Below are 17,294 nucleotides of genomic sequence, written 5' to 3' on the forward strand. Positions count from 1 at the left end.
CTGATAATAATAAGGGCCTAGACTTATTCACCTGTTTCCTTGCAAGGGACAAAATAAAATTAAGAATCTCATTGAAAGATGGCAGTTGTATCTAAGTCTTAAGTTAGAAAGTTTTTTTTTTTCATTTAAAAAAAATTAATTTATTGAAGTATATCACTTATACATAATAAGTGTGTACTAATAGTTGTGAACTTACGAAACAAACACATGTAACATCATTCAAGACTCTCATAACTCACCCTACCAATACCTTGCATTGTTGTTAAACCTTTCTAACTAATGATTAAAGAGCATTGTCAAAATATTACTACTAACCAAAGTTTTTTCCCCCAACCCTCCCTATTATTATTATCTTTATGTCATTTATATATGAACATACATAAACAATTAAGTGTATAGTAAAAGTTGTGAACTTACAAAGCAAACGTGCATAACATCATACAAGGGTCCATGTTAGAAAGTCTTGTTCCAAACTCGTTGATGGGTTCTATTCTGCCATGCCAACAAGGTGTTCCATACTGTCCAATTTGCAGGAGATATGGTCCAAGGAAGACTAGTAGCGCCCAAGGATGGTAAATCTCTGCAAATCCAACATTGGATTCAATTGTGGGCATGGGTTACTGCTGAAGCCCACTGTAGAAAGGTATTGGGTAGGATGCTATGGGCAAAATGAAAGATGTTTATGGGGAACAATAAAGGATAGATTATGCTGGTCTAACAGTATACAAACAACATTTCCATTAGTAGGTAGGGAAGTCCTATGACGAGGCTTACAATAGCATATATTTCCCCCTTCTAAATTACCTGAGTTTCATATTATGACCTCAAAAACTAGTTTAGGTATAAAAAGAGTCGACATGGACTCATGTAGAACCCCAGCTATTTGCTGTTCTGTTGGTTGTCTTTCTATATTCTCCCGTCAGCTTTCAGGGAACCAAAGGAGAGGCCTTTCTGTATGGAGTTATCCAGGACTTCTTTGAGTCTGGGACTTTCAAACTGGGCCTCATGACTAGGATAGTGTCAGGCTTTATTCTTTCCAACTGCCATCCTTGTTTCATATATGACCTGTCTCAACTCCCCCCTGAGAGATTTTATACTCTTATTCTTAAGGGGGACCTGAAGAGTGATGGTCATTCATTCTTCCATAGCTGCTTCCTGCTGGTTAGGGGCAGTAGTCACTGCCTGATGGGAGTGTGAAACTCTCTGGCTATTCTATTGAGGTTGAGGGAAGGTGGGCCCAACACAGTGGGTGGAGCTGGGTGAAATCTCTGTGGGACTAAGATCTTGTTCTGGAAGGCATTGATTCTGGAAGAAAAAAACTTAGAATTCTGAAGATACATGATCCTAATAAAAGGATAAAGAAAATGGTGGTAAGTGGTGCCACAAAAAGGGCCAGCCATGACATACTGGACTATGGGAATGAGAAAGGTTAGGTGCCTCCAAGAGGCTACATCCTCTTGAAGCTGATGGGCTTGATCTTGTAAGTTTCAAATGCTGTATAGGAAACTGCAACCTCCAGTTCCCACAGTAGTGGTTATGCCCAGGACAGCTAGGAGAGATATGAGGAGAGACACCTTCCTAGACATAAACTCACAAAAACAATATAGAGTGCAACATGATAAGCATATAGAAAGCAAAATAAATAAAGACAATACTTAAGAGATCCATTCTTTTATCTTGCAGGCACATTTATTAATTACATAGAAAATTAATTACCTTTATAAAGACTTAACATTTTAACTGTCCTTCTGCATATGATCTAGAATAGAAGAGATATTATTAAACTCATCAGGTATGTAAGTACAGCACTTAATACTAATCAATGCACAAGTTCCTCTTTGAGCTGCAGTTAATAGGTATAAGAGCCAGGCTTGTGATACCATACATGTTGTCTCTCTATGAGAGCAGACCATATGCCAATTGTGTTTGTTCAGGTTATACTCACATTACTCTGATAATTATTGCTCTGCTTGGTATAAGCTTCACACAGTCAGCATGCTGCAGCACCACTAGCCCTTGGAGGGAAACCCCAGTGTTTCATCAGCCTGGTACATAGCACCCTTTGGCACTATCTGGCCCATATGGAGGCAATGTGCATTGTAAACCTGGCCATATCAAGTCATTTCCAACTGCTGCAGGCATTAGAAACAGCAACATACTTTCCATTCACTTCAGGAGCCATGTCCAGAGAAATGGTAGATACTTTTATTATTTTAGGGGTCATAGTGACTAACCTCCAATGACTCAAATACGGTGGCACCATGTAAGGTACTGGATGCGTGGTTTGAATGCACAATAATTTGACAATACTGAAGGTTATCTTTTAATTTTTATACACTTTCTAAATACTTCCAATGCAATTTATAACATATTAAATGAACTTACCTAATTTTAGTACTTCACCTTTTACTTCTACACCTTTACCACGATTACATTAATTAACAGGTATTTTACTTTAGCAGTATAGGAAAAGCTACTTTCTCCATTATTTTAAGAAAATCTAAGATTCCCAATGGAATCAAGATAATCTTCCCCCTACCACCACTTTAATATGCAGATTAATGTGGTTTCTGACAGGTTTCTCTGTTTTGACGTTACCTTTTGTTGTCAACATTAATTCAAGTTTCTATTTAACAATGCCTTCTTGGAATTAGCCATTTAAATATTTCAGTTTAGAAAATGCTTTTGTAAATATCCTATAACCAATCATAACCCCATAGGTTATAGTTACTTCATTCACCTCTATAAACCACATTCCCTTACTTATTGCTACCTTCTACAACACCTTCTACAAATTCCTATATTCACTCAAGCCTTGTCTTACATATTTCCACCCTGTTTTCTGAAAATCAGTCATTGTATCTTAGGAAAAAATATATTCCCTTAAACAAACATCAAATTTTAGCTAGCTTTGATGATGAATTCACTTCCAGAAAACTTTTACTTCTTTATATATTCACTTAAATCTCATATCCCTCATGCTGTTCTGTGAAGGAAGAAAAAAAAAAAAAACAGCTATTCATTTCTATTTAGGCAAAAGTAATTTTAAAAGATGTTTGTAATCATTTTATTAGCCAAAAACTTACAATTTTCATCACCTTAAAGATATAACAGACTTGATACTACCTTATTTTATTAATATCCATATAAACATAGGGAGATTACACTTAAGCTAAATAAAATTAAAACAATTATAGTTTAGGCAAGTAGTGTTCCTTTTTCTTTTATTCTCTCCCTACAAGAGGCTAAAATCTCTTTTTTCTTTATTAAACTTCTGAAATTGTGAGTAACCTTAAAATCATACTGACTGTCAAGTTCTGGAATATATATAATTGTTTAATTTGTTTTAATTATAATTTAGAAAAGATTTTTCCATAGGTTTCAAGGGCTTTTTCTTTTACTTACTGAAATTCAACAATTGGATTATTAATTACTCTAATTTTAAAACTGTTAATATTTTAAATTGGGGAATTACAGGGCAAATTATGATTTTTAATTCCAAAGCCTAGTAGATAGAGTTTTGGGCTCCAGGAATATTCATTTACCTATATAAGCAATTATTTAATTTTGGCAATTTAAATAGTGTTCTTTTAAGAATTTTCGTTTGTCTATTTGATATTGTAATCCTGATGTACGAAGACATAAACAGAGCAAATAGGCAGACATAAATAGAGAGTTAGACACAGAAACAGAATTCACTAACATTACTTATAATTTTAATTCTCTTACAAAATAAGTTTAACTATAAAATAACATTATATTCAAAAGATCTCTTTGAAAGCTATTTCTGATTATTCTAATCTGCACTGCAACTATACAGTTTTGCACAAGAATTTCATTCTTTTTAATTATTGGCTTATAACCAAATTGTTACCAATGCTTTAAAATATAATCTACCTCATTTTCCTTTACTTCATATCTTTGCTTATTTCCATTTCTATTTTGACAGGTCTCAGATGAGAAACACTAATTCCAGTATATATACTATTAAAAATGTGGGGCCAGTCCTGATATAACCATAAGCAAAGGTTAAGTTCAGTTTTGAATTACCATTATTATAGCAAGCATACCCAAGGGTGAGGCTAGACCTGAAGTAACTATAAACAAAGGTAAATTTGAGTAAGTTTATCATCTTAATAGTAGGTCTAGGCTAAATCCACACAGTTACAGCAATTTCAGATATTATCCTTTCGCTGTTTTACAATATAAAGGCATCTAATCTTATTAACTATTAGTTACAGTTTCTAGTAATTTTTTACTTCAAAACAAATTAGGCACTTTCATTGATTGACTAAGCAACTAAACTATTTTATTAGTAACATTAATGTTGCTAGTTTTTCTGCTTTTTCAGTAGTTAAACTATTTCTATTAGCTTCACTTGCCCACAAGAGCACCATCTAGGTGGCAAGGGATTCACAGAGTTTCTGCAAGAATATTTTTCCTATCTTACTTAACTCTTCCCTCAAATGATAGATTTGTCTTCCTCGAGACAATCTGCTTTAGCTAAGTGTATTGCCCATAGCAATGGCTAGCTGACTGCTGTGGCAGTTTACCTGTAATCTGACTTCATAATCTTCTGGTCTTGTAGCATGTGATCTACTCCCATCAGAATTTTTGGAGTATCCCTGAGCTCACGTGGAGTCCCACCCCCATGTTCTCTTGGTGGTCCCCACTCATCCAGAAGCAAGCCATTCCTCCCCACATGGACATCATAGGTCAACCTAGGATTTCCCCCATGGATTCTCCTTTCCGTGAGTTCATGCCCTCTACTACCAGTGGTCTTCCGGTCTCTGGCTCATGGCTCACCTATTGCTACAACCCAACTCCAGAAGGGCAGGGACTGGTATGGCTGTGAGACCCAAGAACACATCTGGCCCTTAGGCATAAGCTTTATTGGAACTTACAGAAATGAGAGGCTCTACGATGGCAGCAATTCAGAGAACAAAGATAGCACTCTGCAAAGAGATGGAAAAATGAGAGGTGATATAAGGGGTTACAAAATGAGGGCATTCCATAGGATATGAGAACAGAGTTGCTGCTAGGGTCATGTGAAGCACATATATGGGGTCTGGTGATGTTTTCACTATGCCTGTAGAAAGGACATTTACCAAGGACATTTACTGCTTTGGGAAGATTATAGTTAATGATACCATCTATATGTTCTCTCCCCTCTGGGGAGTGTTGTTAAACTTTAACTTATGTCTAGGTCACAGAGGCAGCTATCTACTGAAGATGTGGGGGAATCCCTGTTTCCTAACACCATTTATCCTATAAGAATCTAATATCCAGCATATATAAAGAAATCCTTCATCTCAAAAATGAGAAGACAAACAAGTCATTTAAAGAATGAGCAAGAGATTTGAATAGACACTTCCCTAACAAAGAAATACAAATGGCTAAAATGCACATGAAAAGATGCTCACCATCACTAGTTATTAAGGAAATGCAAATCAAAAGAACAATGAGATATCATCTTATACCTATTAGACTGGTGGTCATTAGAAAAACAGAGAACTACAAGTGTTAGAGAGGATGTGGAAGAAACGGAACCCTCATACACTGCTGGTGGGAATGTAGAATGGTGTAGCTGTTGTGGAGTATGGTTTATTGGTTCCTGAGGAAGGAAATTACAGAACTGCCATATGATCCATCAATACTACTTCTGGGTATATACCCAGAAGAATTGAAAGCAGGGACACAAACGGATATATGCTCACCAATGTTTATGGCAGCATTAGTCACTATTGCTGAAAGTTGTAAGCAACCCAAGTGTCCATTAACAATGGATAAGCAAATTGTGGTATATATATACAATGGAATATTGCTCATCTGTAAGAAGGAATGCAGTAGTAACACATGGGACAACATGGAAGAATCTTGAAGACCTTATGCTGAGTGAAGTAAACCATCACTGAAGGACAAATACTACATGACCTCACTGATATAACTTAAGCAAATTGAGCAGACTTACAGAGCTAGAGTCTGGAAGATAGGCTATCAGGAGACAGAAAGGGAGTAGAGGGTTTGAGCTGATGCTTAATGTGGACACAATCTATGATAAGATGGCAGAGGTTGGTTGGGCAGTGGATAGGGGTGATAGTGGTGCAGTGATGTGATTGGGTTCAACGGTGCTGGAATGTGAGGGGAAGGAGGGTGGCATGGTTGGTTTGGACTACTTATTTATATTTGATGGGCATTTTGCATTACTTGGTAGTTATTTAGCAGATTAAAATCATGGGAGGCATCAGGGATACAGAAAGAATATGGGCTTAGAAATTAGGAAACATAGTATATTAGAATCATCACTGAAAATGGTAGAAACTTAGCTTACACAGGTTAAACAAAAAATGGATTTCAAAGAGCTTTAAGAACAGACTGAAACATTGATTTTCTCTTTTTTTCCTTTGCCACTTCATCTTTTAGCAAAGCTTTTGTCTCAGAGCAGCAGCATCTCAGAAGGAAAATAGATTCTTTAAAGAACCTTTACACTTGGCTTGAATCAGAAATCAACTCCTGGTCCAATCACTGTGACCTGGAGGTTAGGTAGGTTACTCTGATTAGTTAGCCTGGGTCAAATGTACTCCCCATTGTTGGAGCAAAGTACCTATCTTGCTATCACTTGAGCACCCATCTAATTTACAGCCTCACCCAAATTCCATTGGATGGAGAAGATGTGGTTCCCAAATAGGAAAGATGCTGATAACTAAGTCCTCACTACCTGATTTTTTATAATAGCTCTTTTATCAACTACATGTGTGTCTTAGAACAAGTCACTTTAATTTTCTGCACCTCTTAATTTCTATTATGCAACGAAGTGTTGTGTGCTATCTGTTAGATTCTTCCATCTTTCCATCTTTCCACTCTTCATTCAGTGAGAAATTTCTGCCAAACTCCATGCTGGTTGTTAAAAATGCAGAAAATGAAAAAATATGGCTCCCTCCCCTGATGGTTTAGTGTGGGGGATAGATATAAGTTAAAAAACAATACATACAATGCTATGTATAATGGTGGGGTACACTTAATAATGATATTGAGAATCCATTAAGTGCTAGTTACTGTTTTATACCTACAGTACACACAATTTGATCCTCAGATTATATGAAAATGCAAATAATGAAATAAGGTATCTTAAAAAAGAATAAACCAAGAGGAATTATAGAAGTTACTTAGAATCAGATGGTTAGTGATGGAGGCTGGAAATTTTGAATTAATGCCTGACTCCAGATTTTTGTTTCTTTTCATGGCACCATAAGCAGAGAAGGAAGAATTATCTTTACTGGCAAGCATCAGGCAAACCTTCACAACTGAGATGGCATTTCAACTGGGTAGAAAGATAAGAACTTGGCAAGTAGAGAAGAGAAGAAAGCACAGAAGTACATGGCTTATCTAGGAAACAGTGAGAAAATGATCCTGTAGAACAAAGATTAAGGGTCTGCTGGGAAACCATGGGAGTCATAACTATAAGAGGAGTTGGCTACAAATGTGTGAAAGGTTCTGGACAAAGGACATTTGGACTTTTCTTGTAGGCATTGGAGATAACATTGAGGGTTTTAAGGTAGGGAAATAAAGAATCATTTTGATATAGAAATATGATTTGAGGTCCTCTTGATGCTAATATTTTATGATCTTGTATATTTTATTGGATAATTTAAAACAGGATCTTTTATATTAATGTAAAGAACAAATATAGAATTTATTACTTATAATTTCTGAGTTTTTAATTCTATAATGTCTTTATTATGAGTTCTTAACAGGCTCTCTCTCTTTGTTTCCCATATCAATCCTCCTCTCTTGGTTGGTATTTCCTAAGCACAAGATGAAAATTTTAAGTTTTATCTTTGTACGTGGTCTCTACGATTGTTCAAATTTTGCTGAAAGAAAAATTGAGATTCTGAAAGTTTTGGCTTGTCTGTGGTAATGATTATATTTGGGCTTTTGCTATGAACTGAGTGCCCTTTTATTAAGAGTAACTTGCCTTTGTGTTCATTAGTGAATAGGATGATTTAAGTGTCTTGAGGATCATTGTCTCCATGGGAAAAGACAATATGAGATGAGGATGATCAGAACAGCTATGCTTATCATACAAACTGTCATTACATTAGATTTAATTATTTATTTTTAGAATGTGGACTATGATAAATTAAATGGAATGAAAAACTCAACTCACTGCATATTAACAATGCTGTTAAATTATTTTTGACTCATTTTGTCTGAGATTTAATTATGTTTTCATGTTAAACCATTTTTCATCTGAAAATGTCCTCTGGTCCTTTTAGAGATGTCCCATTCATTATAATATTTTCTTTTGAGTGTATCACATAAAACTTGAGTTGAGTTATTCTAGCTTTTCTTGAGATGACGTTAACCCTCTGGCCTTGTGCTGAAAGTGTCTTGCCAACTTTCCATTTAATAAAGAATGGTCCTATAGTGTCTTAAAATTGTATGAAAGTAGATGTTCATATGCTTTGAAAAATTATAAGCATAACACAAGTCTATTGCTCACCTATTTTTCATGATGGAAGGCATTTTCATTTTAAATGCAAGTTTTACTATATTTCACTATATGTAGATAACCAAATTCATTTAAGTTTCCTTTTTTCATTCATTTTCTCTGACTTTCATCTTTGGATATAGAAGCTAGCTGACAATTCTGGTATCACAAATATATTGCAAACCATACTAGGTAAACACAGTCAGAATTTAGGAATCTTGTTTAGCATGTAGAATGTTTCTGTCAAATTCATCTTGAAAAAATGCACAATCTCACTCTCTCTCTCAGAAATTATATATATTTGTAGGACTAACGAATATGTTGGCCACAGGTCAATATACCTTACATTCACATTGGAAATTTTTTCCTTCAATATTTCTATTTAACCTCAGGTATGTAAAGCTAGTCCCTTCCTGGTTTGATTCCCAATTTCACTATGTGATTTGTTGCTTAGTTTTATTAGATTTACAAATGTCTGTGATTTACATGCAATTATATTTACTCTGTAATTCATAGTGCTCAATGGACACATTACAATTTCTCATGGTTGGCTGAAGGAGAAGTCTCTGTACCCAATTATATTTTATCACCCTTTGCTTGTGCAGGAGTTCAGATAAGGTGATGGATTAGAAGTATACAGGATTTTTTATATTTTATAATGTCGTTGCTGACCCAAGGGTAGTTTTCACATTTAGTGATGAAATTCTCTGTCCATTGCCCAAATAAGCTAGGAAAAGTCAATCTTTAAAAGGTAGTATTTATAAGATAGTGCCTAAGTATGTGGAAATAATTTTTACTTAAGGGTATGGTGAGTGAATTTGAAAGGAGAAAAATGAGTTAAGGAATACTGGCCTAGAACCTGGTTAAAATTGGGTCTGGTTGTTGTACTTTGCCAGGTTAATATACTCATTAAGGATAAGTGGACCTCTGAAGAAAGTCATGAAATGGCAATTTTCATTCTTGTTTGTAAAGTTTCTCAGACTCAAGAAGATGGCCTGAAAACTGCTTAGAATGAATTTTGCGAACTACTTTCCATTTTATTATGGAAAATAAAGGGAAGAGTCTGTACATGAAAAGCAGAAGGTGATACTTTAGAATAATGTTTACCTAATGAAATAGAAATATTTCAATGCATTTTAAAAAACAGTTTGAGGTATAATTGCACAATAAAGTGCACATATTTAATGGGTCAAATTTTAAAAATACTCACTATCCAGACATAATTCTTTTATCAGATATATGATATGTCAATATTTTTTTCATATTTGTGGCTTGTCTTTTCATTCTTTTAATACTGTCTTTTGAAGAGCAAAAATTTTAATTTCGTTGAAGTCTAATTGGTCAGTTTTTCTTTTTTCAATTGTAATTTTAGTGTTGTATCTAATAAATTTTTGTGTATCCCAAGATCACAAATTGGAGTTTACCTTTGCATACGGATATCCAATTGTTCTGCCACCACTTGTTGAAAAGACTCTCCTGAATTGCCTTTGCAACTTTATTGAAAATCAGTTGTCCCTATATTTGTAAGTCTATTTCTGGACTGTCAATTCAGTTCCATTGACCTGTTTATCTTTATACCAATACCTACAGTCTTGATTCCTTCAACTTTATAAGAAACTTTGAATTAGGTAATTTTAGTCTTCCAACTTTGTTCTTCTTTTCCAAGTTTCAGCTTTTCCAAGTTCTTTGCATTTGTACATGGAGTTTAGAATGAATTAGTCAATTTCTACCAAAAAGCCTACTGGGATTTGGATTGAGATTGCATTGGATCTCTACAGATCAGTTGGGGAAGAATTGACATCTTATTAATATTGAGTCATGTGACTCATGAACATGGTATGTCTCTCCATTTGTTTAGATCTTTTTCCCCTCAGCATTATTTTGTAGTATATAGATATTGCATATATTTTGTCAGATTTATCCCTGTGTGCAACATATTTTTGTGGCTGTTTTAAATGGTATTGTTCGCTGCTATTATATAGCAATGCAGTTGAGTTTTACATATTGAGTTTTAAATCCTGCCTCCTTGCTGGTAGCTTTTAGTAGCTATTAGCTTTATAGATTATATCTACTATACTTCAATAATTTTATGCTAATAGTTTCATCTGTTACTAAGCTTTATGTTTAGGAGCCATCAACACTTAGCAGTACTTCACCTAAGGTCACTTACAGAAAATTTAACAACACCATAACAATTTACATTTAGATCTCTAATAGAGCAATCTATGGTGTTATGTGTTTTGGCAAGAACCCAAATTTAGTATGGAGAAAAATAACCATCTTTGACCAGAGACTCTGACTAAGTTGAAATTTTTTAAAGAAGTTCCTTATATATTCTAAAGAAACAGAGTAATGCATTGAGGAAATCATAATATCTCTTTCTTAGGTCATTATGTTCTGTTCTATATCCTTTGGAACATTATAAAGAGCACTAATTAAGATTAGCAACAGTAATTCTAACTTTATTAAAGTGCATTTAATGAAAGTGTTTGGGCAATAAACAACTTTCAGAAGAAATCTGTTTCAAGGCAGATTTATGTTAAAAGCAATTTTTCTCTTTGTCTATTTAAAGAATGGAAAATGCAGAAGAAACTAATTCTAACTTGCATAGATTTTCTCAGGTAAATAGTTTCTTTTGATCTCTTTTAAGGATATAGCTTTGTAACAGAAAAGTTTTTTTATGGCCATTATTAGGCAATTAGATAAGGAATTATTTTGAGAAATCATTCTCATCCTATAAGTCTGGATTAGACATCCCTCCCTGGTGCTCCCACGGCACCTTGTTCCTTTTTTTTTTTTTTTTTAAAGATTTATTTATTTCTCTTCCTTTCCCTCCACACCCCACCCCACCCCACTCCACCCCACTCCACCCCACTCCACCCCACTCCAGTTGTCTGTTCTCTGTGTCTATTTGCTGCGTCTTCTTCTTTGTCCACTTCTGTTGTTGTCAGCAGCATGGGAATCTGTGTTTCTTTTTGTTGCATCATCTTGTTGTTGTCAGCTCTCCGTGTGGGTGCGGTGCAATTCTTAGGCAGGCTGCACTTTCTTTCGCACTGGGCGACTCTCCTTATGAGGCGCACTCCTTGCACGTGGGCTCCCCTACGCGGGGGACACCCCTGCGAGGCAGGGCACTCCTTGTGTGCATCAGCACTGTGCATGGGCCAGCTCCACATGGGTCAAGGAGGCCTGGGGTTTGAACCACGGACCTCCCATGTGGTATACGAACGCCCTAACCACTGGGCCAAGTCCGCTTCCTCCCTGTTCCTTTTTGATCATGGCTTGCTCATTCTGTGTTGGTTTGCCTGTTTATAGGCTGAAAATCTCTACAAGCTGTTAGGTCTCTGTGTTCAAGGGCCTCTTCCCTCCTTCCTGCTGCCCAGCTGAGTCTGGAAGACTGAAGGCATTTGATAAATACTACTATATGAAATTGCTTTAAAACACGTTCACAGAAGAACCAATACCCAGGGTTGTATCTACTTTAGAGACCCACAGGTTCTATGGTCATGGTAGATGGAGTTCAGTACCATGTCAGTTGGCCCTGCTTTGGAGTTTGTGTTTCTGTGTGATGGAGCTGGACTCAGATGTGATCTTTTTTCACAAGCCTCTCCTGTTATGTTTACCAGAACTGTAGTTGGTGCTGGGGTTTAATACATACCCAGAAGATCTGAATCTCTGGACTGACCATATGATAGCCAGGCCCTGAGCCTCAACAGACTTCAGCTCCTACACTCTGGTTTATTGGACTTACCCCACTCAGCCAACATGGAGTTGAAGAAGGTAAACCACCACACCATGGAGCCAAGAATGCCTACAACTGAAAGCAGGAGGATTGATCCAGCATCCATGTGGAAACTAAGCCCCCTCTTGATATAGATGTGGAGTGGACACAACCATTCCAAGGTCCACAGGATTGAGGAATAGAATATGGATTAGAGTGGACTTACTGATATTCTACTCATGAACTATTGTGATTAGTAATTGAAGAAAATGTGGCATTGGTGTGGAGAAAGTGGCCATGGTGCCTGCTGGGTGTAGGGAATGGGAGGAAGAAATGAGATGTGGAGGCATTTTCGGGAATTGGAGTTGTCCTGGGTGGTGCTGCAGGGACAATTACCAATCATTGTAGGTCCTCCCATGGCCCATTGGATGGACCGTGGGAGAGTGTGGGCTATGATGTGGACCATTGACCATGAGGTGCAGCAGTGCTCAGAGATGTATTCACCAAATGCAATGAATGTGACATGATGATGGAGGAGATTGTTGTTATGCAGGAAGGAGTGGGGTGAGGGGGGTAGGGGGTATATGGGGACCTCATATTTTCTGAATGTAATAAAAAAAACATGTTCACATAAGTAACTAGATTCTATGTATAGTATCAAATCATTAAATCATTTAGATTGGTAGTGACCTAATTTTTATACACTTAAACATTGCAGAAATCAATTCAAGTATTAGTGGATGAACAGAATATAATATTTTTAATTTAATATCTTTTTATGCCCAGAGAATGAAATATTTTCAACATCAAAAAGTGCTAACACTCAAAATAGAGTGTTAGTTAAGAATAAAATTTTGTTCTCCTAAATCATATCAATAGTTAACATTAACAATTGTTATGGCAGCATTTCTTCCTATCATATTTTACTACTAAATATGCAAATATCAAGGATAAATGCATTTCAAAGTATAGGAAAGTAGATAAATTCATAATTAGTTGAATATGTGTGTTTATAGTTCTACTTAAGCTTAAATGGAAATGAGTTTGAAACTAATTATTAAAATGTGTTTTATTCCTACCTGTAGATTTTGTTATTCATGCCATCTTCTCCCTGATTATAGAGTTCAAAGCAATGAGAAATAAAGGGTAAATTCTTTTCTCTTCGATTACTTAATATTTAGACTATCTAATTTTTCTGGTTCTAAATTTGCCAAAGGAAGCTTTTTACCTTTTCTAATTGATTTACTATAGGTCTATGACCTAGTCATAAGCACAGCATTATAAATGTCAAAGATAATTTATCCCTAAATCCAATCTATTTTACAGCCATGAAAGCTGAGGCTCAGAATCACATATTATATTTGGAAGTTATCTTTAAGGATTTACAATTTATTTAAGATTGTACCACAAAATCTTCCACAGCAAATGAAAAAATAAAACACAAGAAAACCCCCTGCCTGCATGAGACAAACTCATATATCTAAATCTTAATCAGGATGAATATTTATTAGAATATTTGAATTTACTTGATCCTGAATGGTCAAAGGAACAATTCTTTATTCCAAATCATATGAATGTGGACTGGAAACAAGCTACTAGAAGGTTTTGGAATATTACTCGAGGTTTAGTTCCATACTGCAGAACAATGGGGAACAGAGCTATTTTAGTTTCCAGCCGATACTGTGAAATAGGTTGGCTTAAAAAATGGGGATACAATAGTTTAGTTTGAGGCCAAGAAAATGTCCAAATCCAAACATCATCAAGGCAATACTCTCTTCCCAAAGACTAGCTACTGGTGATCCTTGGCTCCTTTGTTACACAGCAAGGCACATGGCAGCATTTATTGGTCTCTCCCTCTCTTCCAGGTTTCATTGATTTCAGCTTCTTTCTTCTGTGTTTTTTTCTCTCTGTGTATTCATTCTGCTTATACAGGACTCCAGTAATAGGCTTAGATCCAATCCTGAATGAGCTGGGTCACACTTTAACTGAAGTAGCCTCATCAAAAAGAGTCTACTTAAAATGAATATACAGCCACAGGAATTGATTAGCTTTAGGAACATGTTATTTTTTCTAAGGTACAGACTGCTTCAAACCACCACAAGGGCTTAAAGAGAGATTGTATAGATAAATGTCTTAGTTTGGGTTCTCTCAGAGCAGGATTTTGGTTCAGAGGGTTTTAGATGGTGTTTCCACAAACAGGAGTGAGGGAGCAAATAGGGAGAGACAAAAATGGAGGGGAAGCTAATCTCGTGCAGGTGTATTATTAAAGTTGCTGCTGTGAGTAATGAGTGTTAGGGTCTCAGTATACAGAATGCCTCCTGATGAGGAGGCAGAGGACTTAACTACAGAGTCCTCCCTTCTTTTGGATGAGGATTGCTTCAGGGTTCCTAATTACTCCATGCTTCTAGGCTGCACATGTGGGCAGATGAGCTGGTTCCTAAAGCTTCTGGGAAAGATACATGGTTCAAACTTCTGGTAGGATGCTACTGGTGTGAGGTGAGACTGAGTCCACAAAGAACTGCCCACTAAAGCCTGCCAAAATAAGGAGTGGATTGATGTGAGATATCAGTACCATCTGCTATAAAATGAGATCGTTATGCAACCTGGAGTCCTAACACAATGAAGTGGAATAGAGATGAAGTAGGATAGAGGAGGGAAAATAACAGCTAGATTGCAGTTTCTGTGCAATAAATAGTTTCTATATCATTTTGCTATGGTCTTGCTTTGCTTTCTGGGAGTTCTCTTTTCAGAGTGAGTAGATCACCAAAATGAAAGTTGGAATGGTTTACAGTGATGCCCATGGGACCATTTAGTTTATATTAGAAAGGTAGAAATTAACTCTAAAAAGTATGCTGAAATTAAAAAAAGGGAAAAATATCAATAAAGTATAATAAAAAGCCCCAAACGAGCAGAAAAATAAAACACATTGAAGTGGGAGAGAGAGAGAGAAAAAAAAGAAATTGAAAATAATAGTGCAACCATTACAAAGATTAAAACACATAGGGTCCCCACCCCATCAGGATAGTTGAGTGAGACATTGAGGGATCCATCCCTCCACAGAAGCTTCGGATAACTAGCAAGATATGGCAGAAATGTCTCTCTCAGAGTTCCAGAAAACAGTTAAAAGAGTATAGGAACAAGACAAGTGCCAAACAGCCACTAAAAACCAGTAGGATCTTGTGGACTCCTGGCTGGCCCCTCCCCTTTCTCCTCATTGGTTCAGAGAGCATCAGCCTCCACTCGCAGTGTGGATTGCTGGTCCCAGTTCCAGAGGGAGCAGAGTAACACTAGTGAACATATTGAAAGCATGTATTTCTGGCCCAATTTGTCTGGTGGTGGCCTGGGGACCTGCTGTCCCAGAACTTGCCTAGCCTGCAGTAGGCAGCTCACAGAGTGCTCCTGCAGTCAAGTGGCTGCCTGGGCTAAGGAGTGGCTGACTAGGACATACTACAAAGTGACCTGGACCATGAAGAAACTGTTTCCTAGGGGATGGGACATTCATATCCATAAACAGAGAAATTCCTAGGGTGCCATAAAATCTCTAAGATCATCGCATGGATAAGCTCTGAAGAAGACCACTGTACAGTCAATGTGCAAGGACTTCCATTTGCTAGTATTATTACCTGTGCTTCACCTATGAGGAAACTGTGGTAAGACAGTATGCCCAGCTACATCTTTCTTAGGAGGCAAGATTGCATATAATAAATTAACATTTCTGTACAATTTCAGCCTTGTACCCCATTGCTAGGTGATGAGGAACCAAAAACATGTTTGAGGAAATTACAGGGACAAAAAGAGAAAAATAATTAGCCATAAAGAACAGAGAGGGGAGATGCAATATTTGTGTAATTGTTATCTCTGAATAAGAGATTGGAATAAATAGAAAAGAGCAATATTACTTTCCATATATGAAAGAGGGACTGAATTTACAAATCTTAGTGGAACACTGTGTTCCAGGACAAAGTAGAATATTCAACTCCGAAGGCTAGTAGGGTATAAAAAGTAATACTTAGGATTAAAGACTACCAGGTCATCCATTGGAAAATGTATTACTTTTAAGAGAGAAAAAGTAGGTGAAATTCAGATTCTTCATAGCAATATGTAATTTGAAGAGAATGCAGCAAATCTACAGAATGCTGAGGTTAAAAAACTGTGATCCAAGGGGGGCAATAGGCCTGTGAGACTTAGGGGCCATATGGTAGTCAGAGGTAGCTCTCCTAATGTGCCTGTGGTGAACCTGAGAAGAGTACCTTGAAGGTATCCGAGTAGGGCTGCTGGGGCCTCCCAGGGCTGGCCAGGGCACCCAGATATCCAAATTGGCTGAAAACGTCTGTGTTTGACATCTGGCTACTGGGGACTTGCTGAACACCATGGTGCTTCTAGCTCAGAGCCAATTAAAAAGCTGAAGACAACAGCCGATGCTGGGAAACTGGTGAGAAATGAAATGGCGGCGGAGCTCATCAAGAAGATTTGGAGACCCCTCCATGCAAGAAAAGTTTTCTTCTGGATGTCTTCCTTTGGACTATGTGGCGGTCAGAAATGCTCAACGACATCATGAAGAGGAAAGAGAAGTGTAGTTTGTAATTGAATTCAGCATGCCAGACTCTCTGCTTATCCAGAGAATCACTGGAAGGCTGATTCACCCCACAAGGGGCCGTTCCTACCATGAGGAGTTCAGCCCCCCAAAGGAGTCTATGAAAGATGGTATCACTGGGGAACCTCTGGTCCGCTGATCAGATGATAAGGAGATGGCCTTAAAAATCCACCTGGTTGTGAACGACACTCCGCTGGTGGAATACTACAGTAAGCGTGGTATTCACTCCACCACAGACGTGACCCAGGCCTTTGATGTCTTGTTTGAACATTTTAGCAGCCTTCTCCAAAGCCACATCCTAGTAACAGAAGGCCAGGCAAGACTGCAGCACTGCTCAACACCCTCCTTTTAAATTCTGGGCAGAGGGAGGGGAGGTCAGGGTAAGAATGGAGAGGGTGGGTATTGAGGGTCTCAAGAGGAATATTTGGAAGAACAACAGTATTGTAGCAAAATGGTTTCTTTTTCACATAGGTGGGAGCTTTTAAAAATAC

At 37.1% G+C, this 17,294-nt stretch overlaps 2 long non-coding RNA genes and 1 pseudogene across 3 annotated transcripts in view; 2 read left to right on the forward strand and 1 right to left on the reverse strand.

Annotated features, from left to right (window-relative positions):
* The window catches only part of LOC131277938 (uncharacterized), a 97,703-nt gene that overhangs the window by 56,928 nt on the left and 23,481 nt on the right, over window positions 1–17,294 (reverse strand). The window contains exon 2 of the long non-coding RNA XR_011648360.1: window positions 4,905–4,955. This is a non-coding gene — a long non-coding RNA (uncharacterized lncRNA). The remainder of the gene's footprint in view (window positions 1–4,904; window positions 4,956–17,294) is intronic.
* Window positions 3,847–13,365, forward strand: LOC111767336 (uncharacterized). Of its 2 annotated transcripts, XR_009185005.2 has the most exons (3): window positions 3,855–10,014; window positions 10,158–10,327; window positions 12,115–13,365. It is a non-coding gene; the product is annotated as an uncharacterized lncRNA (long non-coding RNA). The 2 variants fall into 2 exon arrangements; XR_011648358.1 differs by having other exon boundaries at window positions 3,847–10,327.
* LOC101447206 (adenylate kinase 2, mitochondrial pseudogene) lies at window positions 13,855–17,105 on the forward strand (annotated as a pseudogene).

The sequence above is a fragment of the Dasypus novemcinctus genome, chromosome 3 (assembly GCF_030445035.2).
Source record: "Dasypus novemcinctus isolate mDasNov1 chromosome 3, mDasNov1.1.hap2, whole genome shotgun sequence".
Lineage (NCBI taxonomy): Eukaryota > Metazoa > Chordata > Mammalia > Cingulata > Dasypodidae > Dasypus > Dasypus novemcinctus.